This window comes from Calonectris borealis, chromosome 13 (assembly GCF_964195595.1).
Source record: "Calonectris borealis chromosome 13, bCalBor7.hap1.2, whole genome shotgun sequence".
Lineage (NCBI taxonomy): Eukaryota > Metazoa > Chordata > Aves > Procellariiformes > Procellariidae > Calonectris > Calonectris borealis.
Window position 1 is genome coordinate 5,210,580 of NC_134324.1, and position 18,296 is coordinate 5,228,875.

At 40.3% G+C, this 18,296-nt stretch overlaps 1 protein-coding gene across 1 annotated transcript in view; it reads left to right on the plus strand.

The window, feature by feature from the left end:
• Nucleotides 1–5,893: 5,893 nt before the first annotated feature.
• The window catches only part of PCDH11X (protocadherin 11 X-linked), an 81,281-nt gene continuing 68,878 nt past the window's right edge, over nt 5,894–18,296 (plus strand). The window contains exon 1 of the mRNA XM_075162695.1: nt 5,894–6,153. The gene's annotated coding sequence lies outside the window, so the exon portion shown is untranslated. The remainder of the gene's footprint in view (nt 6,154–18,296) is intronic.

Below are 18,296 nucleotides of genomic sequence, written 5' to 3' on the forward strand. Positions count from 1 at the left end.
TTATATGTTAAAATGGGTTAAACAAGCCACTAAAATAAGGAGTGGGGAAAAAAAAAAGGATGTGACTTTTCATAATAGTGAGTAAAATATCCCGAAGATTTATGGAAATACTTTTTTTTCTTTTATAGGAAATCACTTGTAATTGCATTAACTCGGAAGGAAATTTATATTTATAATGGCAGGTAACAGAATAGCCTTTTAGTATCTTTTGTTTTGAATATTTGAATAGATATGCAATCCTGTTAGTGTGCATCATTCTGAAATTTATAGCTTTCCAGTACAAGCTAATTTAAAATAATGAAAAAAATATTGTTTATTCTAGCATTTTTGCATGTCTAGACTGCTTCTTAAACACAAGCTGTGCTGTAAAGTACAGCAAAAGACACAATATATTTCAGCTTTCTGAGTTTGTTTCTATTTTGCAAGACATAAATCCCCAAACACTCTTAAAGATGCAGAGAACAGCACAGTGTAACACTTGTTAAGTTTACAAAAATAATTTAAATTAACAGTTCCTGCAGATTCTTATTACTCACGTAATTTCCTGTTATCAAGGACAGATGACAAATACTTATTGTACAAAAGGTATTTCATTAATTCCTAGGTTAAAGACTCAGTCTGATTTTTATCTTATTTAAGTCATCTTAAAATATCACCTGTATTGTCATCGATATCATAGCTCCTGACTCGTGTCATCAAGCAGGGAACTGGGTCCATAAGCTCCTGCTTGTGCACTAAGTTCCATTTTGAGTCTTTCTAACGTCTTGTCTTGCACACCCGTGCCAAAGCCTTGCCCTTTTGGTATGTGTGCGTGAACTCCCAAAATGTGCAGTACAAAAATTAATGTATTTTATACATAATTCATGACATTTAAAAAGCATTATCACTTGACAGACGAGATGATACAAAATTAGTACGTTCTACCTCCTGCTGTTAGGTACCGGACTTCTGAAGTTCCATATTGTAATCGTTCTGGCAATAGCCCTGCAAGACAATAAACACCACTGGTGCCTGGCTCTCCCACAAAAAGGTATGTATTTAGAAATCGTAACCCTTCCAAAAATAATGCCGTCTAAACTTCCTACATATTATCAATAGATGTATAATGTCTCCAATCCTGGAGTGAAAGGAATAAGTACCATATAGTCACAAGACAATTGTCCATCTAGACCTGTGGCCGTAGGGGTTTTTTTATAGGGTTTTTTTAATATGTTTGCCATTTCTAATTAATATTGTATTTGACCTAAAGTGATTTGACCTGAAGTTATGCCAGTGTCTTGGCAAAAAAATAGTATTTCTACAAATAATTTAGAAAAACTGATCAGCCATTGTAAATGATAGACCACTGCAAAAGGTGAGACTCTGAGAGACCCACTGTTCGTATTCATTATGAAGTCCAGACACGGTATCAATTGGCATTTATGAAGCACGATGCAACGTTGATAAACGTTGCTCCTAGAAAAGGAATTTCCATTATGGAGAAGCACGAGTAAAAACAGTGCTAGTGCTCAAAGATCCCAAGTGGGATTTATTTTACATTTCCAGTAAATGGGGATGAGGGAAAAAGAAGAGAAGGAAACTATTGTTCACATAAGTATATGGACAATAAAAGTCTGAGTTGGGATTGGGGCAAAATTCTAGTAAAAGATGTGGTACAGTGTAGTTGCAATTTGTTTTCTGAGTACTGTTGCTCTGACAGGAAAAAAGAAACAAAGCAGAACAATGCGAGGCCTTCAGCAGAGAAAGACCTCCAACCTTACCTGTCAGTCTGGTGAAAGTAGCTCCTTTTTGTTCTCTGCACCAGCCTCCACACACACCCCATTCCCAGTAGTGAAGGGAAGGCTTTTGTCTCTTATTTTCTTGCAGAGAGACATAAAAGTGAATTACAATCTTTCTTGGAGACTACATCTACAGTGGCCTCTCCATGACTTATCTGGGTGACCAAAATAAGACTACTCAAGCAATATATTTTGTGTGACCTTTGCAAAAATGCTGAGAATTCGTCCTACAGGCAGTGCATTTCTATTAACAGGTTATTCCACAACAACTATAAAGCAGTAGTTGTATGATATCTATGAGACTTTTCTCCTCACATTTTGTGAAGTTTATAAAAAAATCAGGGTCTGGGGGAAGAGAAACCACAATAATTGCAATCAGGGAAAGGCAGGGACAGCCCCCATTCTGCAAGGCAGCAGCCTGCCTGCACACCACCCAGCACCGAAGTCACAGGGACCTGCTAGTACACAAATTGCTCTAAATCGGCCACAGTGCATACAGCATCCTGAAGAATCAGCTGAAGGTGCTGTATGGAAACCATATTTCTGAGAGTTTCTCTATTACGTGCAAGTTTTAGAAAGGAAGCAAGCTTGACCTTCACAGTATGCAAACCTTTGGCTCTGGTCCTAGCTCTTTTCACATGTGAATAGTTCCTCTGGGGCCTCTTCATGTGCTTAGAGTAACAAACAATTTCAGGATTTAGACCTTGATCTGAACGAAGGGTAGCAGCAATACCTTCCGAAATGCGAAAATATTTTTGTTCTTAGTACAGTAATGCGTTTGCTGCATGGACAGAGTTGATCTTACTCTGTCTATGACTCTTCATTTTCATGATGTAACTGCTTTGGTTTGTAAAGGGGTTTTGCCCTTTTCAAGGGTACCAGTTCACCTCCAGTATCAGTTAAATAAGCCATCTACTCCTTCCACCTTGTGTGGTTTTTAATGAAATAACAATTTTCACTTAATATGGCTTTTGGCTGTGTATTTCAAGCATAGCTGAGGCTGAACTGCTGGATCTACTATAGCTTATCCTTAGACACCACTTTGAAAAGCAGGACGGGTCATCCGCGCCAGACATGCTGCTTGCTTTCCTTTCTGGAATGGCTGATGCTATCGCAGTTGATCGCTCTTGCACAAGACAGACCATCATGTAGGTCGTTTCGTCTCCCAGTAATATTCAAACTTCTTTCAGTATTTGGTTTTTTTTTCAAGTAATAATCTTTATTTTAATTTAATCTGAGACCGGGAGGACAAGAACATGACAGTGTCCAAACAATACACACAAATTCCTTCATCAATTGCCTCTTCTTAGGTGTAAAATACAGTTGTCTATTAAGATACGCTTGTTGCCTATTAATACAGTTGTCTATTAAATACAGTTGTCTATTAGGATATGTCTGTATGGACTTGGCTACGCTAGAAATCTGTTGTAATGACAGCTCAATGAAATACGTATTAAAAGGATTGACGACCGGTCCTAATCTGGATGCCAGCAATGTGATGTAAGCCAAACACACATAGCTGGATGCTGCTTTTATTTTTTGTGCTTTTGTTGTTTATATATGTTTTGTTTCACATTTTATTACAAAATTTTCAGAAACATTGATAACTAAGTATAACTGACTCAGCGTTGTGCTGCACTGCAGCTGGGACATGAACTCTAATTTGTGGGTGATGTTCTGTTTGTACATAATGAGGTACCTCTGCTCTCTGTATGTATATGGGACAAAAATAATGAATTCACAACTTACTTGGGTATTATACACCCAGTATAATAAAATACAGTGGGCATTTGGCCAAAGTCAGGTGGCTGAAACACGATATGGAAATATCACCTAGAAGAAAAGGAATTAATCTGTTCTCTAGTATTTTAGCATGGTTAACGGCCATGCAGTTGTTCATTCCGACTCCATATTCAAAGACTCGCATTGAATATATGAGTTAACAAGTAAGATGGATACAATTCACTGAATGACTGGGGATTTTTAGAAGCTGTTTTTAGAACTCTCTCATTCTCTCCCTTATGTACTTTTATTTCTGAGAAATTCTGGCGTTTAAACTATATTTAGCGATAAAAGTGAGACATCACCTACCTCTTCCTACAGTGAAGAAGGTAAAACAAGGCTTCCACATACATTGTCATACTATTTTTAAAGAAGGTCACATGCAAAAATGTGTGCTGTTAGGATAAGTGCCATTTCTGTTCTTGTTCATCAGGAAAGAGTTTAAAACTGTCTCCTCACCCAACAGCAAAGTACAGAAAAAATGCTAAATTATTTACTAATAATTATTGTGTTCACGGAGAAGTGCCTACTGCAGGCATCTGGCAAAATACTGCAAATAATTGAAGATGCTCAAATTATTAAAATCAACACCACAAATTAACTATTAATTAAACTGTATTTTCACACAAGCATTCATAAACAGCTGAACTCTCCAACACAACCTCACTTTGCCATCACTGATCCTGCACACGAAATGAGCTGACTTGGCAAAGGCTGGGCTCCCGCCCCGTGGCACGGCCACCAGTCTCCCTGCAGCTACAGCGCGCTGGGGAAGCGCCTCCCGCGCTAGCCCTGCCGCCGTGTCCCCGCGGGGCGCACCCAGCCCGCCCGCTGCCCCTCCGCGGGGCGCGGGGCCCGGCCCGCCTCGGGCGGGACGCCCCGGTCCGCCGGCTGCCGGCAGGCCGCCCGGAGGCGACCCGAGGCCGGCGCCGCGCTCCCACCCGCGCCCCCCGCAGCAGCTGGTCCCCGCCTGAGGCTGCGGCACGACCCTGCGCCTCCGTCCCGGCGCCCCCGGCTCGGGTGTCCCGGCCTCCCCGAGACCCCGGCACCGAGGAGCGCCCGCCGCAGCGTGCGGGACGCCCGCCCGCCTGCCGCGGCCCCGCGCTGCCTCCCCTCGCCCTGGTCGCCCCACACCCGCCGCCGGGGAAGGCGCCGCTTGGCCTCCGGCCCCGGCCGCTCGCCCCTGCCGCGGCCGCCGAGCCCGGGGAGCGCGTCCCTCCGCGGCGCCGCTGCCCGGCGCCCCCCGCCCGGTCCCGCCGAGCCTTCGCGCGGCGGCTGTTCCGCAGCGGGAGCGGGGGCTCCGCCGGCGGCCGGCAGCCCCTGCGTCCCCGTCTCGGGCTCCGCCGCAGGAGGGCGGAGGGGGCACCCGCCACACTGCCGAGGTCGGCGGCCCCGCGGCGGGGCGGCGGCTGGCGGAGCCGGGGGCGGCGGCCGCCTCCGCGGGCCCGGGCGCTCCCCCACCGGGGCCGGGCCGAGGGGCCGGAAGGTGCTCCCTCAGCTCCCCCCGCCCCGCCGCGGCGCTTGTGCCGGCGGGCAGCAGGCGGGGAGCCCGGGCGGAGGGAGGCAGGGGCGAGTCGCCGGCGCCGGGCTGCCCGGCCACGCCGGGCTGGGAGCGCCGCGCCCCGCTCCGGGCCTGAGGGCCGGTCCTCCCCGGCCCCGGGCGGGGGAGCGCAGGGAGCCGGCCCCTCCGGGCCTGTGCTGCGGCGCGGGGGGCGCCGGCGGGGACTGGGGCCGCCCCCGCCCAGGCGGCGGAGCGGCCGCGCCGCCGCTTTCGGGGGATTCTCCGAGAGGAGAAGGCAGGGCGGCGCCGGGAGGGGGAACCCCCCTCGGCCCGGCTATTCGCACCCCGCTTCGCTCCTCCTCCTGGCGGTGATGTCAGCCGCGGGGAGGGCCGGCTGGCAGCGGCAGAGCGGGGCGCGGGCGGCCGCGGCAGAGCCGAGCCGGAGCCGGAGCCGCCGCCGCCGCCGGGACAGCGCGGGCTCCGGGGCGCCGCCGGGAGCGCAGCCCGCGCCCCAGGGGCGCCGCAACGGCCGCGCCGGGCCGGAGCCGGGCCAGAGTCGGCCCCGCCGGGAGGCGAGCGAGCGCCCAGCGGCGGCGGCTTCCCCGCGGGGGGGACCTGGCGCTCCGCTCCCCTCAGCCGCCCGGCCAGGGGAGGTCTGCCGGGCTGCGGGGCGGCGCTGAGTTCAGAGTCGCTCCGCGCAACTTAGGTTACGCGGCAGGACCTCCGTGGACTGGTGCGGGGCTTCCCGGGCGCGATTGCGTTTCCATCCTTTTGCAGCTGCAAAAGCAAATAATTAACTAAACCCAACAGAAATAAAACAAACTCAGGCTTACCTAAAAGTTAGGATACCTTCCCCCTTCCCCCCCTCCCCCCCCCTTTCTTTTACAATTTTATTCCCTATGTGGAAGTCGCTTATGAATCGTGCTCGGCTCACTGCATGGGAAGAAGCGGCTTGTCTTTTGGATCGAGGATTTGCTGTTGCAAAGCGGTCTAACTTCCGTGCAGTGGGGCAGCCTTCGCTACTCTAAACGCCTTGATGATGTGCTGAGGAGCCCATGTAGATTGACATCTTGTGCAGAGAAGGCATTGAAGGTAAGAAGGGGGCTTGGGGAAAAGAGGGATTTTTGTATCCTTTTATGTTATATCTTTTGTCCAGCACCCCCCTTTCAGCAGAGCATCAGCGGTTCATCCAGAACAGTATTAATAGGCAGGAACTGATCACGTAAAATTAAATTCTGCTCCTGTGAAAAGTACATGGAGCTCACAAGTGATTGCAAAAGATGTATTTATTTTTAGTCTGATAACATGGCACGTTTATGATCTATGCTCACAGCGCGGACAGTGAGCTAACTCACATAGCTCAGGAATGAGGAGATCGACAGCCTCAGTCTCTGATGGGCAGTTTGCATTGGCTGTTGCATTTTGTTGAATGTGTACCCCCCACTACCTCCCTGGAGCATCCCATCATCCTGTTTGATTTGGGGTTTTTTTGCAGATATAGTGCCTAGTACTAATGAGAGAGGGAGAGGGATGGAAAAAAAAAACACGTATGGAACATTTTATTGATGTGATCATAATCCTATAATGGAGATTGCATTAAATGAGGATTGTATCAAAATGCCTAGCTGCTGTGGAGAGACGAGAAGGCAAAAACTATGCTGGATTGTAAATTAAGTTCTTTGATTGAAGGATTTTCTTGAACCGTGAAGGGATGTCTGTAAGCTTAAAGTTGCTGTATATGTGGAGTACTGGAATGGGATAAAAACCAGATCAAGCTGAAATATATTTCAGTTTACTCAAGCTCTGGATGCAGTTAGAATTGCTTAGAGGCATTGCAGTGATGTCCAGTGAATTCTTGGTTTCAGCTATGGAGACCACAGAAAGGCAAGGAGAGAATGTTATTGTTTGGGGAAGAGAAGGATGGTTCATTTGTGACTTTTGCCATAATGGCACAAAGCTTACAGCCTGCTGGCTACAAGTAGAGGCACTTTTCTAGGCGATCTGGAAAACACAGGATTTATCTCATTTTCCTTTTGCAACCTTGGCGTAGTTGCCTGTAAGAAGTAGCTGTGAGATGTGTGTCAAGAGGCAAACAGGGACATATTTGCCCCTCTTGGACACTGAAAAAAACTGTAAGCTTGAGAGAGATGGAGTCGACTCATCTGATCCTGTCTTTCAGAGCTTGAGTTGATGATACATTTTGAGTAATTGTTGCTGCTTATCTCCATTGGCAAAGGAGGGGAGAAGATGTTCAAGTTTATTGAACCAGAGCAGAGCTGAGGACAGTAGATACTATCAACTCACCCTTGCGTTCTTTTTGTGCTAAATTTTATTCTGGCATAGAGAACTGAGCCACAAAGAGCACCTTCTTCAAGCCTTACTGAAAGGAAACCTAAAGAGAACAAAAAGATTAAGCCAAAGATAAATTTTAACTTTTTGCTTGTCAGCAGTGGAAGTAGCATTGATCTGTCAGATTACACAGGTCAAAAGAGGTAAGAAAGGAAAAAAGTTATTTATTTATTTACTAACATTTCCACACACACAAACAAAGTTGGCATACAAATAAACATCACAGAGTGGGAAAGAACCGTTTCGTAGAACCACCTAAGTTATAACTGATGTAAGCAGCAGAGAAATTCCTGTAAGAATACTCAAGAGTATTTCTCTATAACTGTAAAAGAGCTGGTTAAATACAAAATTGTATAGAATAAAACAAAACTAAATATCTGATGTTCTCAGAAGTAATTTGTTTTCCCATTTGAGTTGTGTACAAAATCTGAGGTAATAGCTCCACAGTCCAGTCTCTCTTTTGCTGTATATTTGGCATAAAGTTGAGACGGAAACACTTATTTTAAATAAAATGAAGAAAAGCAGCGTAAGCGTATTGAATTCCTCTTAAGCATTTTATTTTGGCAAAAGATGACTTTTAGTGAATTGTAAGAGATGGGTTTAGAATATTCATGGCTAAACTCCAGGGAGCTTAGTGTTAGCTCAGTAGGCAGAAGGTTCTTCCTCTGAAGAGATATCTGGAAAAGATGTGTTTAAATTTCAAGCCATATTCAGTTGAGACTGTTGGTTTCCACATTTTAAAATCATTTGTTATGCTTCTGAGGGAAATGATGCTTAACCTGGAAAATAAAGCAAGTATTCCTAGCTCACTTTTTTAATAGAAAGAGCAAGCAGCGTGCTTTAATTGTACTTCTGTATGAACAAATGTTCCAGATTTGACTCTATTTTTTATCAAATAACAGCTGAAGAAAAATTTGTCTATCGAAACCATGGTTATCCATGCAGATCTTGGTCTGTATTTTTGCTACAGAAGAACTCTGCTTCATGGCTGCATTGTTCATCCTTGCAGCATTTCTTTAAATGTGAGCCTTGCTATAGTTAAAGGATAATTTATATTCAGTGTAGTACTGTCTGCTCACTGGAATTGGCTTTATACATCACAGCCTCTGCAAAAAAGGAGATCAAAGATCTGAACCTGTGGTCCTGTATTGCATTTGTATTCTACATGGACTTGAGTAATCTTATACTGGAGCCATTCACACTCCCATAGTTAAGAATATGTCAGTCTTTCCATTAAAACAGCCATTTGCTTAGTAATTTTACAGATAGTTTTAAAGATGGGCTCTAAGCTTAAGTTAAACACATTTATATAGTAAAAAAAAATATATCCTAAGCCATGAAGCATAGTAACAATTGGCATTTGCTAATAGAGCACTGTTAAGTTGAATTTATAGAAAGTTTAGTCGAAAATAGTGCCTGCCTGAAAAATTTAGAGATGAAAAGGAAAAAAAAAAATCCTTTCAGATTTGGAAAGCCCCTTGTGGATCCAGGTGAGTGTTTATACTGGGATTTTAAAGGGGCCTGTGGTTGTTAAGCAGGCAGTAGGGCTTTTTTTAAAGAAGAACAGCACTGGCTCAAAACAGGAATTAGATCTCAGTTTAATGGTTCAGTTTTAGATTGCATTAGAACGAACGCCTCTGGCATTATTCCAGTTAGTTCTTTTGAGGGTTAAGTTACAAGAACAACAAAACAAAACCCCAAGCCTCCTATCTTAAGCAGTGAAGTTATCCTTTCTGTAAGCTAAAAAGAACTATATGTTTTTAAATAATATTGATTATCTGACACAAGTGTTAAAAGCATTTGGGGGATGCTGCTACTAAAGCACACTCACCAGGTAGTCCACCTGAGAACAGCCATTGTGGTAATCATGCTTTCCAGCACGGGGACAGCCGGTGGAACTAACGGCCAGTTTACACTTAAACAGAAACCTTTCTTCTAAACCATCCCAAAATCTTTTACGATTGCCTATCTCAATTAGATAACCATCTTCTAACAGTGAAGTAGTTGCTTCATCTGTGCAGACAGAGTATGTGAATGCTTATAACTTTGAGCATATTTCAGGTTAGAAGTTAAAAGACTAAATTAAAAATACATGAGGATTCAAGGTTACAGTTGCACGTGCTATATAGTACCTCTGTTCAAGAAGTACGTTCAAGATACTGTATTCCAAGTATTTTGGATTGGATGAAATAAATGAGTATTGTTTGATTGAAAGTTTTGTCATTTAAATAAAAATTCATAAGGGAGATTAACAGTCTTCTGTCCCAATTACCGCTTTCTACAATGAGATGACTGAGAGGAAATTTGTAACAGTTGTCTTTCTTCAGTGCGGTGAAGTAGTGGTGACCATATCTTTCTTGGGTCTTCTGAAAATTCATGCTCCCTGCAAATATACAGGCAAGTAATATGAAGCAGGAAATTTAGGGTGGAAATGGGAATTTGATTATCCCTTAAGATCTGTGGGGAGACTCCCATTCACATTATCCAACAGTGAAGTAAGGAAAATAGGTTTAAAACAGTCTTTTTCAATTACGATCTCTGAATTAGTAGTGTGACTTGCCAGGAAGCATAAAAGCTTCTATAGCTTTTGCACATTTAAAAGCTCCACTGACAGAGAAATTTAAACTGTCCTTAAATTTGTCTTTAAGGTGTAACATTGTGAATAAGAGTGGCATTAGTGGAAAATACATTTTGAGTGATAATAATAGTATTTATTACCTCTGGCACAAGTGAATGAAAGAGATTTTTTTTTTCCTTAATTTTCAAAAAACTTTTTAGGAAAAAAATCCTGTTTCCAAATAAGAAAAATGAATAATGTTTTCACAATCACGCAGTAAGATTTCATATTTGAATGAAAAAAGCCCCACCAAACCCACTCTACTTGCACGGGAGGTTTCATGAAGGTCCAGGGAAAGTTAATGTAAAAATTAGAATACAGATAAAAAAGACTGTGAAATTTACTCTGTAGATACAATCAAATCATGGCAGTTTTGACAGTAAATAAGAAACTGTAAAGGGTTTTCTGTAACTGTCATAATTAAACATTCTTTTTATTTGAAGTCTTCGTCATTGCCTTTAGTGAATATTCTGTTGAAAATTACTTTCCTTCAGATACGCTTAGAAAACAGAAGTTTTCCCATAGGTTATGTAAGATTTAGCCTTCTTGAACCAACATGGCGTAAGCCAAAGCTTCCTGCAGTCTGTGAAAAAATTCCTGTTGGAACAGGGCCTTCAATAATTGCTTCTTGAATTACATAACGTACATGCTTCAACTTCTGCCACTTGTTTAGGAGTTTAACATGTTAATGTGGTATAGAAGGCATTGCTGCAGAGGAGTTTTGCTTGCAAGGCTGGCAGAACTTAGCCTGTTTAACAGCAAGAGCTTTACTAACTTCTCAGGGAAGTTCTTTTTAAATGACTGTTGTCTTCCTTCATTTCAGTTGCGATAGGCTCCACAAGGATTATGTAATTTCAAGGGAACCCACATAACGAGATCAGCAGAGAGCCAAGTATGTTCTCAGAGAGACAGATGAACATTGAAATTGTTGGAGACTTCCAAATTCAATAGTGAAATTATAAACAGAGGTGGCTCACTGTATTTAAAACCCATCACTGTGGGGTTTAATATGGCAGTTCACTGTGCTAAGAAACTTTGCCTGCTTCATTTTCCTGCCAGGGGAACATCTTGCGTGGTGTACTACTTTGATTTGATATGGTTGTTTTGGGGATGATTTTCTTCCTCCAAGCTGGTCTAGAAATAAGATGTCACTGGTGATGTAGTCTGTTTGTATATCAGTGTTTATCTGTTACATCCTTAAGGACATAGTTATATTATTTTTGTAAGAATTTAATGAGTAATTATGTGCGCTTTATGCTGTCTACTGAAGTAGCAGGAAATACATGCAAAAGGGAAAAAAATTCCAAGTAAAAGTTTGGAGTGCTTTAGGCACAGCATATTTCATTTAACCAACTACTCACACCATCATTGCTGCTGCTCTGTGCTATCTTGTTAAATAAATAAATGTATATATATGGAAATCTATGATCTACTGGATCTATGATCACATACGTGGGCACACTAAAGCCACATACAGTCTTGTTTCCAGCTTTAATCCCTGGCACATAAGCTGCATATATGCCCACCAAAAGAAAAGCGAAAAATATTTGGGGGATGACAGAACTGCAGGTTCCATTAAGATGTAGCGTAGGGAACAGCTATAAGAAAGTCAACTGCCTGCCTTTGCCCTGTAACTCAGATTCCATTAGAAGGTCATAGTTTTTGATAATCCTCATGAGAAAGGAAGTTTCATGACTTTGAGGAGGAACTGAGTTTTATCTCTGCTAATGGAAGTCATAGTTTAAACCCATGTTTAGTCATTTATGCAGGTTTTGTGATTGCTTTTGTAATTATAAAAACGTGTATCTTCCTGTCTTTTGACAAACAACTATGAAACTGTGTGTCGTGACAGGCACACGGTTACCTGTTTTTTGGCATTACCTGGGTTTACTTAGTAGTTTTCTTCCTGAAATGGAGAGTAGCTTCATTAGGAAGCATTATGTCAAGGTGCAGGTTGGATTCACAAATTGGGAAGAGATTTTCTTAGGACTCGTATGATGTTTATGATGACAGACCTAGACTTGACTTGTCAGTGTTAAGTAGCAGAAGAGTGTGCCATAGCATTCCCTAAAGAAACGTGCAGAACTCTTCTACTAAAACTTCGAAAGTTTTGAAACTTTATTAAATGGTGACTTAATAGGAACTGTAATGTGCATACATAACTCTGGACTCAAATAATTTGGGACCTCACTGTAGTAGTTTGTTCAGATTATAGTTGCTGCCAGTAATTTATAAATATATGCAAGATATAAGGCATGAAACTAAAGCTATCATTAAATCGAGTAATGGCTTTACTTTGTCGGTCATTTAACTGACCCTTGGAAAATGTACGTGGTAATGTGTTGTAAATTAAGATCTAGAATACAAGGCAACACAGTAGTAGTTTTGGGGATGAAAACTGTGAATGAAATGCATAAAATCCATTTTCTGTTCATCTCCCTGCCTTGTCTGCATGTGAGATTTACCAGAATGAATGGACTCCAGCTAAAGGTTTCATAATAGTTTCCTGTAATCGGGACTCTACTACAGGAGATCAGTTAAGTGCTTGTCAGACAAGTGTGCGTTCGTGTCTAATTATCAGAGAATTCTTTTTAAAATTCATGTTCAGGAGATCTGTGATTTTATGACTTATTAAAGAAAACTGGATATAAAGTAAATCAAGGGATTTGTTGTCCTAGTTAGTTTGTTATAGTTTTATGAGATAATTGAGAATGGCCTTTTCCTCTGGCCAAATAGCAGCTGAAGTAGCAGGTATTACTACTTTATCTTCTATGATTCCACCATAAACTTGGGGAAAAAAATCACGTATATGTACATGCGTAATTGTTTATGGCATTAGTTAAATCTGAGGAATTAAAGTTATAGAAGGGTCCTTAGATACTGGAAAATAAGTGTATTTTAATTGTATATAATCAATCTGGAATAATGATGACTACAAAATGGAACTACTGTACCATTTTTGCTATTCACACGCTCTTCCTTCACCCTCTCGTTTTTCATATATAAGCTCTTTAAAAAGACAATATATCTAGGAGAACACCGTAAACCACGCTTTCTTAACAAAAAAATTCTTTAAAATACCTCTTCAAAAGGCCACGGAATTCTGGGCCATCAGTTATATTTATTTATTTATTTATTGACAATATGTTTAGTCAAATATCAGTTAGTTTATAACTTTCAGAGTTTAGCTTTGTCTACATGTACAAAGAAAACTATTTTCAAGAACTGCTCTGAAGGTACCCTAAAGCATAATACAAAGTATGTTTGAGATGAGTTTACAGAACATTAACTCAAGGTGTTTCAAGCTACAAAGAGGGGGAAAAAAGACATTTGGCACATCGGGGAAAAAAAGTTGACCACTTTAAAAAAAGTGAATGTGAGTCAGAGAGTAAAGACATTAACAGTCTGTGTCAAAGAAAAGTATCACTAGTGTGTGTGGTCAGAAACTGTTGTTTTCTTAACTGAGGAAAAAGGTTAGGATGTGTTGAACATTGATAGCCTTATGATGAGAAATGAACCAGTAATATCTTCTGGCTGTAGTACTGTGTCAGTATTGAGCCATGAGTGTCACCGAACAATCTGAAGCTTGTGTGCTAAAGGAAGAGATATTCTTGGTGACTAAATACCAATGAGTCTCTAAAGAGTTTGGGTGTTGCCTGTGTTACTTTTGAATGTTTTAATGAAAGTGCTTAAAAATTCCTGCTTTCTTCTCCTGTTCCTGAAAACAAAGACAACTGAATTTACATGGTGCCCACTCTTTCTCACTTTTTAAATTTGACTGAATTGTTTATTACAGCATAATATTATAGAGTGGAAAGATATTTTCTAATAGAAATAGAAGCATCATTTTAACATGTAGGTGAAAGCTTGTTAATAACCCCTGCCTCCTTTTTACAATGAGGAGACAAGTATAAAATAATAAAGAATTCATGTTCCTCTTCAATGATAAAGAAACTCAGTTTCTTTAGGTTCTTTGAAAACAATGTGTCTTTGAATTAACTTTGTTAATTGAAGTTGAAAAGCAGTAAACTACTAATTTTTATCATGCAACTGAGGCAGGAAAATATTTTCGAAAGGACTTCCATAATTTTGGTGTACAAGTTTCATTTTCAAAGTGAGTTGGACTCTGGAAGAGTCTAAAGCTTGTCTGCTTTCAGAAATCTTGTAAGTGTTTTTGAAAACAGTACCATTTTTGTTAAAGACTGGTTATAGTAACAGTTTGTACCTCATCCATGTTTTCTTACATTTCTGTGAACATTTGGGACATTAAAACTAGTCACATCCAATATTCAAAATATGGTGGAACTCAAGGATGATTATCAAAAACCTAAAAGCAAACTATGAACTTAAGCTAAAAATTTGCATTCTTTACCAGAGTTGCACAAAATAAACTTTTAAAAGGAACGATTATGTCCTTTTTATCAATTTTATTTTATTCAAGCAGATTTTAAATACTTAAATAGAGAGGAGGAGGAGGAGCAGAAGAATTAGAAAAGCTGTCAGAGAAATGAATCTATTATAGTAAGGCTGCACAGTGTCATGATGTGGGTTGAGTTTGGGGCCTATTACTTCTTATTTAACATTCTCTATTTTGTGGCTCATCAAACAGATACAGTTGAGCATCAACCAGCCTGTACAGTTAGTTAACTGTAACTGAGTTGAACCTTCAGCACTGGAAAAAGACGCGGTTATATTTTAAGACAATCACACTAAGCATGAATTCCAGTCAGAAGAAGAGATCCTTTTTACTTTCTGTAACTTTCTGTTTACTTTCTAAACTTTAAAATTGAGTCAGATAAACTGAGACAATAAGCAGAAGTTAAACACTGGAGGAAGAGTTTAGTAAAAAGGAAGAGAACTGACTGACATTTGTCTGAATTGATGATAAAAATTGTTTATTTTTATTCACTATAGAATGGTGGACTAAACCTGAAATCCATTGTACTATCCATTAAGTTGGAGAAAAAGGTGAATATGCTGATAAATTTGTTGTGATAGGACCGTCTTTTTTGTGATTGTATTGCATTACACAGCTCAAATTCAGTAAGAAGTCTCTAACAATACGAATGGAATTTGGCTCCAATTCTGTGTTTGAGTAGTGCTCTTTGGAATCACTGTGTAGGGTATTTTTAAGTTGCCAAAAAATGTTAATTAACAAAATCCTACTACTATTTCGGACTACTTAGCTTTATATACTCTGTTATACAATTTGTTCACTAGCTGCTTTCTTGTGATATTTTTTTATCTTGCTAACTTAAAGCAGGTTTCAGGTTTTGGTTATTGTTTAACATCAACGGGAAAATATAAAAACCCATAATATTTTCCTGTTAAATTTGATGAAAGCTTAATCTGGCTTCATATAAGTGCCATTTGTTATGAGTCCCTTTAATGTCAATGTTTCTATTTTTTTGTACTGCACTTATCAAAAATGAGTATTTAAAAAATAATGTCTGAATCAAAAATAGTGCAACATCAGTCTGCAAAAAGTGTGTACAGTCTCAATTCCTTATATGTAATTCATTTTGGCAGGTACGGTACTTTTAGGTTTTATTGTATTATAAACACTAAAAAAGCTTGAAAGAAATCATTGGAAAAAGGTTTAGAGTAAGTGATTTAGATGAGGCTGGCAGGTGGTATAGTATGGCTATTGCAAGATTAACTAAATTCTAAAAATTCAGTCACTTCAGACTATTGGATCTATGTCTTGATTTAGTCACCGCTGAAGCAAAAGTCATCACTTTTGCTGATCTGCTGAACTGCGAGACAATGGTTGATAGAGGTATTAATAAACCAACAGAAACTACTTTCTGAAAAATTTGGGATGCTTCAGTGATTAAAGTGATAACTTGGTCAGGGCATCTCTTTAACTACTGTATATGTGGTTATATATATACATAATAAATATGTAACACTGACATTACAAATATCTCTGATGAGGAAGACAGATAAAGTATAGGGAACCTCTAAGGGACAGTGAAGTTGAAACAATGAAATTTCAAAATACTCTTGGAAACAGCTTCAGTAAGTTACTATGGTAGTAAAATACCTGTGGATGAGCCTCACGAAAGTTAGATATGCTCAGATATTTCTTAGTCTGATTGCTGAGGGAATTACCATTTTTAATAGACTATTTTGTGATCCATAAGAACACGTTAAAGATGCCATCCATCATTTTGTGAACCACAGTTATGGCAGATTTTCCTCCTTTCCTTTTTTTTCTTTGACTGATGTAGTTCTTTCAACCTCAGCCATAACTGTTTTGGAGGGAGAAACGGTCAAATCCTTTGTGGGTTGGCAACAACTAATTTCTTTCTCAGATTTTGGAGATTCTACTCAGTTTTATGAAGGACCCTTTAAATTGGAGCCCTAGTTGTATTTACATATTTCTGTCAATATGAAGAGTTGCCTGATGTCCTTGACATCAGTGTGATTTTAGGCTGGGTTATGCATGCTAATTTGCACTAGAACCTTTGCCATTTTCTATTTTCCCAAACCTAAACTGTGTATTCATCTAGTTTCCTAGTGATAAAAAGCATGAATTATTTGAAGCTGCAAGCACATAAGATAATCTTGGTAGTAAACAAAAAGAAATACTTGAAGGGGTTTCTCCTTTTTGCATACTACAAAAATGTTCACTTAATATTCAGAAGAATCCTTGGAAATTTTCAAAGCTTGACCTAAGGCCCTAAGCAACCTAATGTAACTTAGAAGCTTTAAGCAGGTTTGGTTAGACAGCATCTCCAGAGGTGTCTTCCAATCTGAACTTCTCTATGGTTCTACGAAAAAGACATTGACTCCTCTATAGAGGTTGTATTTTTTGGCTTTGTCTTGATTGTGATTTTTTTGCTGAAATTCAGGAGCTTGCTATGTCCTTGCTGTTCTGGTTGTTCAAAGAGTAGTGAAGAAGTGAGGAACAGGACAGGAAGAGGAACCTGCTAGTGAACAGAAGAGAGCTGTCATTTTTGTTCTTGGATTTGGATCTCAACATTGTTTGCTATTCCTGTCTCAGTGTGTGCTACTCGGTGTAATTTTTGGAGGCCTCCTTGAACTGAGGTTATATAGACAGGTGGCCCAGATCAACAAGTGGCCCAGGGAAGAAAGGGGGGGTATGAATGTACCACCACAGGCTGCCACTTCAACAAGTTGTCTATTCACTGTCTTTCTACAGTGCTGTTCTGAATACAGTTTAAAGTACTGCTTTTGAGCTGTGAAACACTGTTCAGTTTCCTTTCTCTTTCTGAGGAAGACCCGCTGTACGTTTTTGTTCTTCTGTAAAAACAACTGGAAAGCAGAAGCCTCAGCTTTATAAACTGAGCCGAGGGCAAGAAAACTTGAGACTGATTCTTTTCCCTTAGTCTGGCAAGACTTGTTAGTTGACATTCAGAGCTGTAAGACAAACTTGTTAATTCATTTTTTTATGAGGGTTTTCTGGAGTGGACACATTAGGTGGAGTGTAATTTTGTTTATATTTGTGAAGAGTGTTCTGCTGATGCTTCATGTTGATGGTTTAGTGCTCTTTACTACAAGAGTGTCTGGAGGTTCCCTACAAAAATGCAAGAAATGCAGTTTCTATAGAGGGACTTAACAATGTATGGACTGTGCAGATAACAGAATAAGATAAGGTTGAGAATAGACAATATTTTTACAGCTTAAGTACTTTCACTAGATATAAGATAAGACCACTGTAAATGAAACCAAGGTTCTTAAAAATTCTCTAAAAAGGATCTTTACTGTTACAGAAGCTCTAATTTATTCTTTGTTTCATCATGGAATTATTTGTCAAAACAGGCAGTCAGACAAATATTGTGCACTGGAAAGTAGTGATGAAGGTGCCTAAGTCTGAACTAGCATTTCATGGTTTGTTGTTGTTGTTAAAGCTAGATTAGACTATTTCTTCGTTTCAGGTACTTTCACTTATTTCCCATGCTGTCTGTGTAACATGATGTCATTGGTATGTTTTTTTAAATGTCTAAAAGGATCATAATACTGCATATGCTAAATTTATCTGAAATTTAGGTTAAAAATTATTTCCATGGGTTTGTGTTGGTTTATTTGGGCCAATTTTAACTGAAAGCTCAGCAGAATACTGCATGTACTTTCAATATTTTCCATCCTTGACTCTTGCTGTACCATTTCACTATCCATTTTGTTTCTGCTGTCTGAACAAGAACACTTCTTTCCCTTGAAAAATACTTAGGTGTTACTAAAATATTTCAATAAATCTCTGCTGTTAGCAGTTTATTTGTAGTTGCTTGGTCATTAAACATAG